The sequence below is a fragment of the Apium graveolens genome, chromosome 3 (assembly GCF_009905375.1).
Source record: "Apium graveolens cultivar Ventura chromosome 3, ASM990537v1, whole genome shotgun sequence".
Taxonomy (NCBI): Eukaryota; Viridiplantae; Streptophyta; class Magnoliopsida; order Apiales; family Apiaceae; genus Apium; species Apium graveolens.
In genome coordinates, this window is record NC_133649.1 from 287,054,306 (window position 1) to 287,063,327 (window position 9,022).

Consider the following 9,022-nt stretch of genomic DNA (forward strand, 5'->3'; position numbering starts at 1 on the left):
CTTGCTTAATGACGAGCTCCTCTTCACTGACTTTGAACAAGGGTACAATCACCTTTTGAAGCATAACATGAATTCTTTGTTCACACTTTCCTTGCATTTGTCAGTTTGACATTTCTTTTAAGATGAACCTGCTTCATTGTCCAGTCCAATTGCTATGTTACACTACGCCATAGATGGCCTAACTGAACATTTGAAGGGGGTGTTATCTTAGATTATGTGGGGGGGGGTGTTATCTTAGATTATATTACTATAGATGTGAAATTTTCACCCTATCACAACACCTACACTATGCGGTTTACTAAAACTACAATACTGGGTTGTCATAGGGCATTGAGGTGTTAAGTAGAGGTAACATGATATAATGTGTTGATATAGACTAAGAATAAAAAAAAAATTAATCTTTAAATAAAATCTATTTTTATAAAAATTTGATTTGGATAAATAATATATGGAATTTTCTTTGGAAAGTAAGATTATATCAAATATTTGGTTTATAAACATTTTGTAAAATCTTGTCAAATAAATGATTTATTTAAATTTTCAAAATACTAAACTAATATATGTGGATTTAAAGTTAATAAATTTTACTTAATTAGTATATCAATTAATTTTTATTAAAGTAGCTAAAAAACTTTTTTTTATATAAAATAACATCATGAATAGTTTTAAACTTATACAAATCAAATAAAATAATAAATTAATTGTAATAATTAAAATGAGTGTAATTAAATTTTTTATAAAATTCATATCATACATGGGAAACCAATTTGGGGAAATTAATTCATACTCTCCTTCCCTCTTTACAATTTGTTCATCTCTAATTACTTTGTTTTGTCCGATCTCAAAATTACGACAAAGTTGAATCGAACCAACTAATATCATATATTATATCTTTATCAACCTGGCCATTTATACTATAACATATTTATACTGCATTAAATACAAAATATTTGGTGTATCGGACTAGAACAAAAAAATAAATACTGTTGAAGCGGTTAAAAAATATTATACTATTGAACTGGATTAAAACGAAATAAAAAATGAAAGATAATTTGTTAGTTGAACTTATATAATTACAGGTTTTCTTCTCCGTCCATAATATCCATAAAACTTTATTAAAACAAAAATAGACATAATTGGTTAGTTCCTATAATTGCATCATACTAAAACAAAATAATATAAACTATTTACATAGGCTAAAAGAGATTTATACAATAAATCCAAGAAAAATAAAATTAAAATTAAAAAAATATTTATACCAATTAAACCAAATATTATATACTTTTATTCAGACTAAAATAAAATAATAAGTTATGAATAAATTTCTTATCCTAAATTTTCAATTCGAAATAATTTCAAAACAAATAACATAATATTAAAAACAACATGTGTATCGTAAGGATTATTAACTACTTAAAATAAAAATGTGTTGTATAAATAAAATATTTATTTAAAAATAAATAAATTATTATTATTTATTTTAATTCTATGATAACTATAACATGTTTATCAATTTTTCTCCAAAAATATTTTTTATATATTTAAATTTAAATTGGATATAAATTATAATTATAATAATTATGTGAAGAGATCTTTTTTTATTTTTCCATGGAAAGATAAGTAAGAAACATATGATCTTTTTATTTTTGATGAAAGATGAAAACTCATGGTCCAGTTTTTTGGAAAAATAAGTTACATAACTATATTTTATAGGCTCCTTAAAATGTGTGTCAAACACTCTCTCTAAAACGTAAACAAATGGGACGGTCGAAAGGAATATAAGTTGGTTTCGTTTATTCACATATCGAGGTTATTACTTTTCTCGGTCAATCTTTTCACATTCAAAAGAAATGCTCAATAATAGTTATATAATTATATTTTCGATTGAGCTGATCGATTTATGAAAATTTCACAACACATTTCTCAATCAATGTTTCGGTCATGTTGTTCTTAGATTCTTTTGTATTTAAAATCAATGTTCGATAATAGATCTATAATTACATTTTTCAATTGAGGCGATCAATTTCCGACAACACCAAAATATGAAGGCAAATATATTGCTTCATTGTAGGAACGACAATTGTATTATTTCAGAGCTTCAGATGGCAATCATATATATTGTACTTTCGATAACTTCAGCAACATGTATGTATGTATTTATGATATTTTTTCATCATCTCATGTACCAAATCATCTCGTCGTTTCTGATATTGAATTGTCTCAGATATTAATTTAATTTAACCCGATTCATAAATTTGATCCCATAAACAACCAATCTCGATTAAAAAAATACAATCATTCATATCACGATCTGCCTCCGATGTTAAATTATCTCATCTTTTTAATATTTTATCAAGCTAATGAATTATATTTCTCAAATCAATATTCATCTTCAAAAAATTCAATGACAATATTATTACAACTCCAAATCCTAATAACATTGTTTCAATTTTCTTAGATTGTACTCCATTTTATGAAAACATTATACAATATATGTATGATTATTGTAATTTGTTAGGGTGGTAAAATAAACAGAATGTGTCACTCCCCACCTAAATTACCTGCATCATCAACAATATCCGTAAGCTCGTTGAGATAAAAGAAGATTGAACAGTAAATTCTTAGGCCATAGGAATAAGGATTGTCTAAAAATATATTGCTAATTAATTACACACGCACACAGGGAGTCGAACTCTTAACCTCCCACAATGGGGAACAAGAGCTCAAGCAATGCACCTATCTAAATTTAAGATTAAGAACAAAGAGACACATGACAGACTACCAAATTACCACTAAAAAAACACACATGCTATAAAAATTGTAACTTCATTAAAAAAACCTGACTTTATGACTAAGAACAAAGAGACCCTTAAGAGAGTACCAAATTGACACATAGACTGAGTTTTAAATAATTAGGAATGAGAGCTATAAGCAAGATAAGAAGCAAAAATAAGTGAGATTTTTTTACTGCTCGTGTTGGTGTAAGTGTACTTGTGTGAAGATGGTGTATATGGGCCTGTTGTAGACGTAAATTCAACCTCCTAAATTGTTTAAAAAATGAGTAAAAGATTACATTTAAATGTACAAAAGGCCTATGTATACCATCTTCACACAAGTCCACTTATGCAAACACAAGCAGTAATAAATTCCTACTTGTTTTTGTTTCTTATATTGCTTATTGCTCTCATTCCCATCTGTTTAAGACTTATTTTAAGTGTCAATTTGATCTCTCTCAAGGGTCTCTTTGTTCTTGATCATAAAGTCAGGTTTGTTAATCAGGTACAATTTTTATAATGTGTGTGCTCCTTTTTAGTGGTAATTTGGTACTCTCCCAAGCGTCTTTTTGTTCGTAAACCTCAATTTAGATATGTGTAATGGTTGAGCTCTTCTACTCGTTGGAGGAGGTCAAGAGTTCGACTCTTTGCGTGTGCGTGTCTAATTAATTAGCAATATTTTTTTTAAACAATCCTTCTTACTATGGTTTTAAAATTTACTACTCAATCTTCTTTTATCTCAAAAACCTTACGAATATTGTTGATTATGCAGGTAATTTAGGTGGGGAGTGATACATTCTTTTTATTTTACCACCCTAACAAATTAAAATAATCATACATATATTGTGTAAAAATTTATACGGTGTTATTTGGGTTTGGATATGTAATAATATTGCTATTTAATTACACATACGCAAGGAGTCGAACTCCTGACCTCCGACAACGGGGTACAAGAGCTCGACCACTGCATCTATCTTAATTTAGGATTAAGAACAAAGAGACCCTTGAGAGACTGCCAAATTAACACTAATAAAACACACACGTTATAAAAATAGTAACTTTATTAAAAAAACCCGACTTTATGATCAAGAACAAAAAGACTCTTGAGAGAGTACCAAATTGACACTTAGACCAAGTCTTAAATAATTGGGAATGAGAGATATAAGCAAGAAAAGGAGCAAAGGAAATGAGAATTTTTTTACTGCTTGTGTTTGTGTAAGTGTACTTGTGTGAAGATTGTGTATATAGGCATATTGTAGATGTAAATTTAACCTCCTAAATTGTTTAAAAAATTAGTAGGAGGTTAAATATAAATCTACGCCAGGCCTATATACCATCTTCACACAAATCCACTTACGCAATCAAAAGCTGTTAAAAAATCCCACTTGCTTTTGCCTCTTATCTTGCTTATAGCTCTCATTCCCAATTATTTAAGACTTATTTTAAGTGTCAATTTGGTCTCTCTCAAGGGTCTCTTTGTTCTTGAATATAAAGTCAAGTTTGTTAATAAGGTATAATTATTATATTGTGTATGCACATTTTTAGGGTTAATTCTGTACTCTCTCCAGCGTCTCCTTGTTCTAAATCCTAAATTTAGATATGTGCAGTGGTTGAGCTCTTGTACCTCATTGCAGGAGGTTAGGAGTTCGACTTTTAGCGTGTGCATTTATAATTAATTAGCAATATATTTTTAAACAATTCTTCTTATAGCTTCAAAATGGTAATGATGCCATATTCTAAATTTATATCTGCATAACTCTCAGAGCAAACTGTATTCATTGTAGAGTCATCCTTCGAAGAATTTTCAATATCTATATTTGAGACTGTGACATCTTCTCGCACAGTACTTTCAAGGATATAAAATAAATCAGTAGCCTTTTCTGATTTAATCCCCGTCGCTTTGCCTTCTCAAAACTCTGCTTCATTCACCCCAATCCCAACAACCAACCCCTTATTCTTGACCCCTGCACCCCTCCCATCCTTCAACCAAACTTGATCCTCAACTTCGCCTCGTAATCAATCTCTCCAACCTTTACCATATCAATAGTTTCGCTCTCAACTAATAATTCACCATGCCAAGAAATATCATTTTCTTTCACCACCAACAACCCACAATCATGCATCCTCCTCCGCCATATAATCGTGCTCATTTTCCTCATCCCTAACATCTACTTCCCCATTATCGACCCCCACACCACTCTAATCCTTCAACCCAACCCGATCCTCAACCTTTACCTCACAATCATTTCCCTCAATCCCAAAAACTAACTCCCCATTTTCGACCCCCACACCACTCTCATCCTTCTTTCCATGATCCTCAACCTTCACCTCACAATCATTCCCCGCAACCTCAACAATACCACCCCATTTTCGACCACCACACCACTTTCATCCTTCTCAAAAACTTGATCACCAACCTTCACCTCACAATCAGCCTCTTCACCCTTTACCATACCAACACTTCGAATCTCAACAAAAAATTCACCATGCAAGGCCCCTCTTTTACCCGTCTCCCCCAATAACCTGCCATCCTTCCACTCATTTCCAACAAACCCTCCCTCATTTTCCACATCCACACCACCAACAAGATCACTATCACTGACCCCATCGACAAAAACATTATCACACACATTGTCATTCCCCTTCATGGTCCCACCACTGACTAGCCATTGCAGATCCTGGGTTAAACTCAATCCAGCATCACCTCCTAAACACTTAAAACACCTCATATCATCTCCAAAACCAACCATTATATAAAGATCAATAATGGCTGGTATTGGAGATGATATGAGGTGTTTTACGGGTTTAGAAGGTGATGCTTGATTGAGTTTAACCTAGGATCTGCAGTAGCTAGTCAGTGGTGGGACCATAAAGGTGAATGACAATGTGTGTGATCATGTTTTTATCGATGGGGACAGTGATTGTGATCTTGTTGGTGGTATGGATATCAAAAATGATGGAGGGGTTGTTGGGAATGAGGGAAATGATGACAAGTTATTGGCACAGACGGGTACAGGTGGGGCCTTGCATGGTGAATTGTTGGTTGAGATTGGAAGTGTTGGTATTGTAAAGGGTGGAGAGGCTGATTGTGAGGTGAAGGTTGATGATCAAGTTTTTGAGAATGATGAAAGTGGTGTGGGGGTCGAAAATGGGGTGTTATTGTTGAGGTTGCGGGGAATGATTGTGAGGTAAAGATTGAGGATCATGGCAAAAAGGATGAGAGTGGTGTGGGGGTCAAAAATGAGGAGGTAGTTTTTAGGATTGGGGGAATTGATTGTGAGGTAAAGGTTGAGGATCACGTTGGGTTGAAGGATGAGAGTGATGTGGGGGTCGATAATGGGGAAGTAGATGTTAGGGATTAGGGAAATGAGCATGATTATATGGTGGAGGAGGATGATTGTGGGCTGTTGGTGGTGAAAGAAAATGATATTGCTTTGCATGGTGAATTATTGGCTGAGAGCCAAAGTATTGATATGGTAAAGGTTGGAGAGACTGATTATGAGGCGAAGTTGATCATCAAGTTGGGTTGAAAGATGGGAGTGGTGCAGGGGTCAAAAATAAGGGGTTGGTTGCTGGGATTGGGGTGGATGAAGCAGAGTTTGGAGAAAGCAAGGAGATGGGGATTAAATCAGAAAAGGTTATTTATTTTATATCCTTGTAACTGTTGTGCAAGAAGATGTCATAGTCTCAAATGTAGATATTGAAAATTCTTCGAAGAATGACTCTGCAATGAATATAGTTGGCTCTGAAAATTATGCGGATATATTTAGAATCTGGCATTTATTAGCATTTTGATATGCCTGCCAAAAATGCAACTGTAGCGTGAATCTAAAGTTTTAAGTGAATTAGTTAATAGTGAGCATGTTAATTTGCTGGAGTCTTCTTGGGAACCAGTGGTGAATTTGTAAATGGAGAAAGTTTGAGTTTTACGGCCAAGGAAAATTGATTTCAATGCCTCCCAAAAGATCCTAAATTTAATACTAATAAGATTCGAGAACAAATAAAAGATGCTGAGATGTTAATTGAGGAAAAGGCAACTCTAAGAGATATTATTCGAATATAAATTGAAATGAAGCGGGTCAGCACTTGATTTTTTTCATAGATGTGATATATTCATATCTTGGTTGATGTAATAAATTTAATATCCTATTAACAAGCCAAACTCCAATCAATTTTTAATAAATTTTAAGCTACAAAATCAAATGAAAGAGGTGCAAGGAGATCAGTTAAACTAAAGAGGTGGGAAATAGATCTTATTCAAGATAGAATAAATGAAGTGAATAATTTAAATTTAGTTATAGATATTAATGTGAGGGTAAGCATTGGCTTGTTAATAAGATTTATTTCTTTTAATAAATTACCAAAAATTAAAACATATGGCATTGCGTGTAACTTCTATTCAATTTATTATAGCTTCCTGATTTTTTTTCGTGTTACAATGGATAAGGCACATAGAATTCATGATAGATCTTGAGACCACTCTCTTAAAGGAGGAAAATCGGTTTTTTCAAGAAATTAGTACATTGAAAAAGCTACGAGATCAAATTTCTATCAATGTATATTTCCTAAGTGAAGATAATTCACTTTTCAGTCGGATAATACCCATCAAAATGTAACTTAAGGTATTCCCCTCTATGTTTTTTTCTATTTCGCAATGTGTAGCTTGCACAACTCTTCACATTACATTTGAGAAAGGTCAAAGATGTAAATTATATATTTAAAGTCATTCTGAGTTGAAGTTAGTTTTATCACTTTAGTTCTATGTTTGCTGAGGTTCCATTTATCAATTAACAATCCGTAATCGATTAACAGTAACACAAATAGGCCAAATCTGGAATATTTTTATATTGCCAATTTACCATATTTTCTAATTTACTAAAATTTGTATAATTGATTTATGCGGACATTGAAGAAAGAACTAGCTAATTTCTAGATTAAGGTTTCCAATGGTCAAGCGGCTGGCATATTATTAGGATAGGAATACAATGGAGAATGTAAAAACTAGGAGAATTTAAGGCTTAATTCAGAGCTGCTAATAATGTTTATCAAGACCCATAGCAAGATTTCTTGGGTCTAAAAAGGCAATTGCATGAGAAGGTTTGTTCTACTATCTCAGGTTTCATCTCTTTATTTCGAATGAGTAAAACTAAAGTAAAATTCATTAGCAACATAGATGCTGGTCACCATAGAAGAAAAGCCTAAGGATACTCCAGTCGCCTAGAACACTTGGTTGATTTTCCAGTGAATTACACATCAGCAATTCAAGGATATTTGTGGACACAAAGTTGCCACATGTCCAAATGAATTAAAAGTCTACACAGAGAAGCTGAATATATAACAATCAAAATGATTATTATTAAAAATTTATGTTCATCTTCTCTCTCACGAGAAGTGATGAAAACAAGAAACAAAGAGAATACAGAGAAGCTCCAGGCACATTGTAAATTCGTTTAACTTCTCACCGGAGTAACGTTATAATGCCCGATTTAATTCTTGTATATTCATATGGGCATTATAATCGTTACCCGGTAGTTAAATCCTTAGACAAACAAAAGCTAGATCACTGTATAGGATTAAATTTGTAAATCTTTGTAGAAGCTAGGAACTTTGTTATTCTTAGATTGTAGCCGGTTAATTTATTTACCGGAGTGTAGCAACACCCCTCGCGGATTTATATATGAATATATACTTCCCTGAATATCTTGTGTTCCTAGTTTTATATTCCCAAACACTATTCACCTCAAGAACACGGAACCACTAACCGAGCACTAAATCTATATCCGCTAAAGATTCGAAAGAATTGTTAATTTAGTGATTATCGTATTCAACCCCCCCTTCTACGATAATTCGGGACCTAACAATTGGTATCAGAGCTTATTGATTGATACACAAATCAGGATCCTTAAAAATAATTTATTTTATTAATTTTTCTTTTACATAAATTTATTTGGTAAAATTGATTTAGAAAATTTATTTTATAAATTTAATTTATATAAGTTTATTATGAATTTAATTTAAATAAAATTTATTTTATAAATTTAACTAAATTAATTTACTATTTAAATCTTAGTAAATAAAATTTTTAATTTAAATTTATTTTTATTTCTTTCGGGTGTATTTTTCTTCTTGCTACCAGTTTTACAAAGTTGGAATAAAAGGCGTACAATTCTCTGGCAATTCAAGTGTTGCTTGGTTTGTATACTGTGGGAAGCCAGCACGTGTAACAAATGTTCACACGTGCAGTTCCT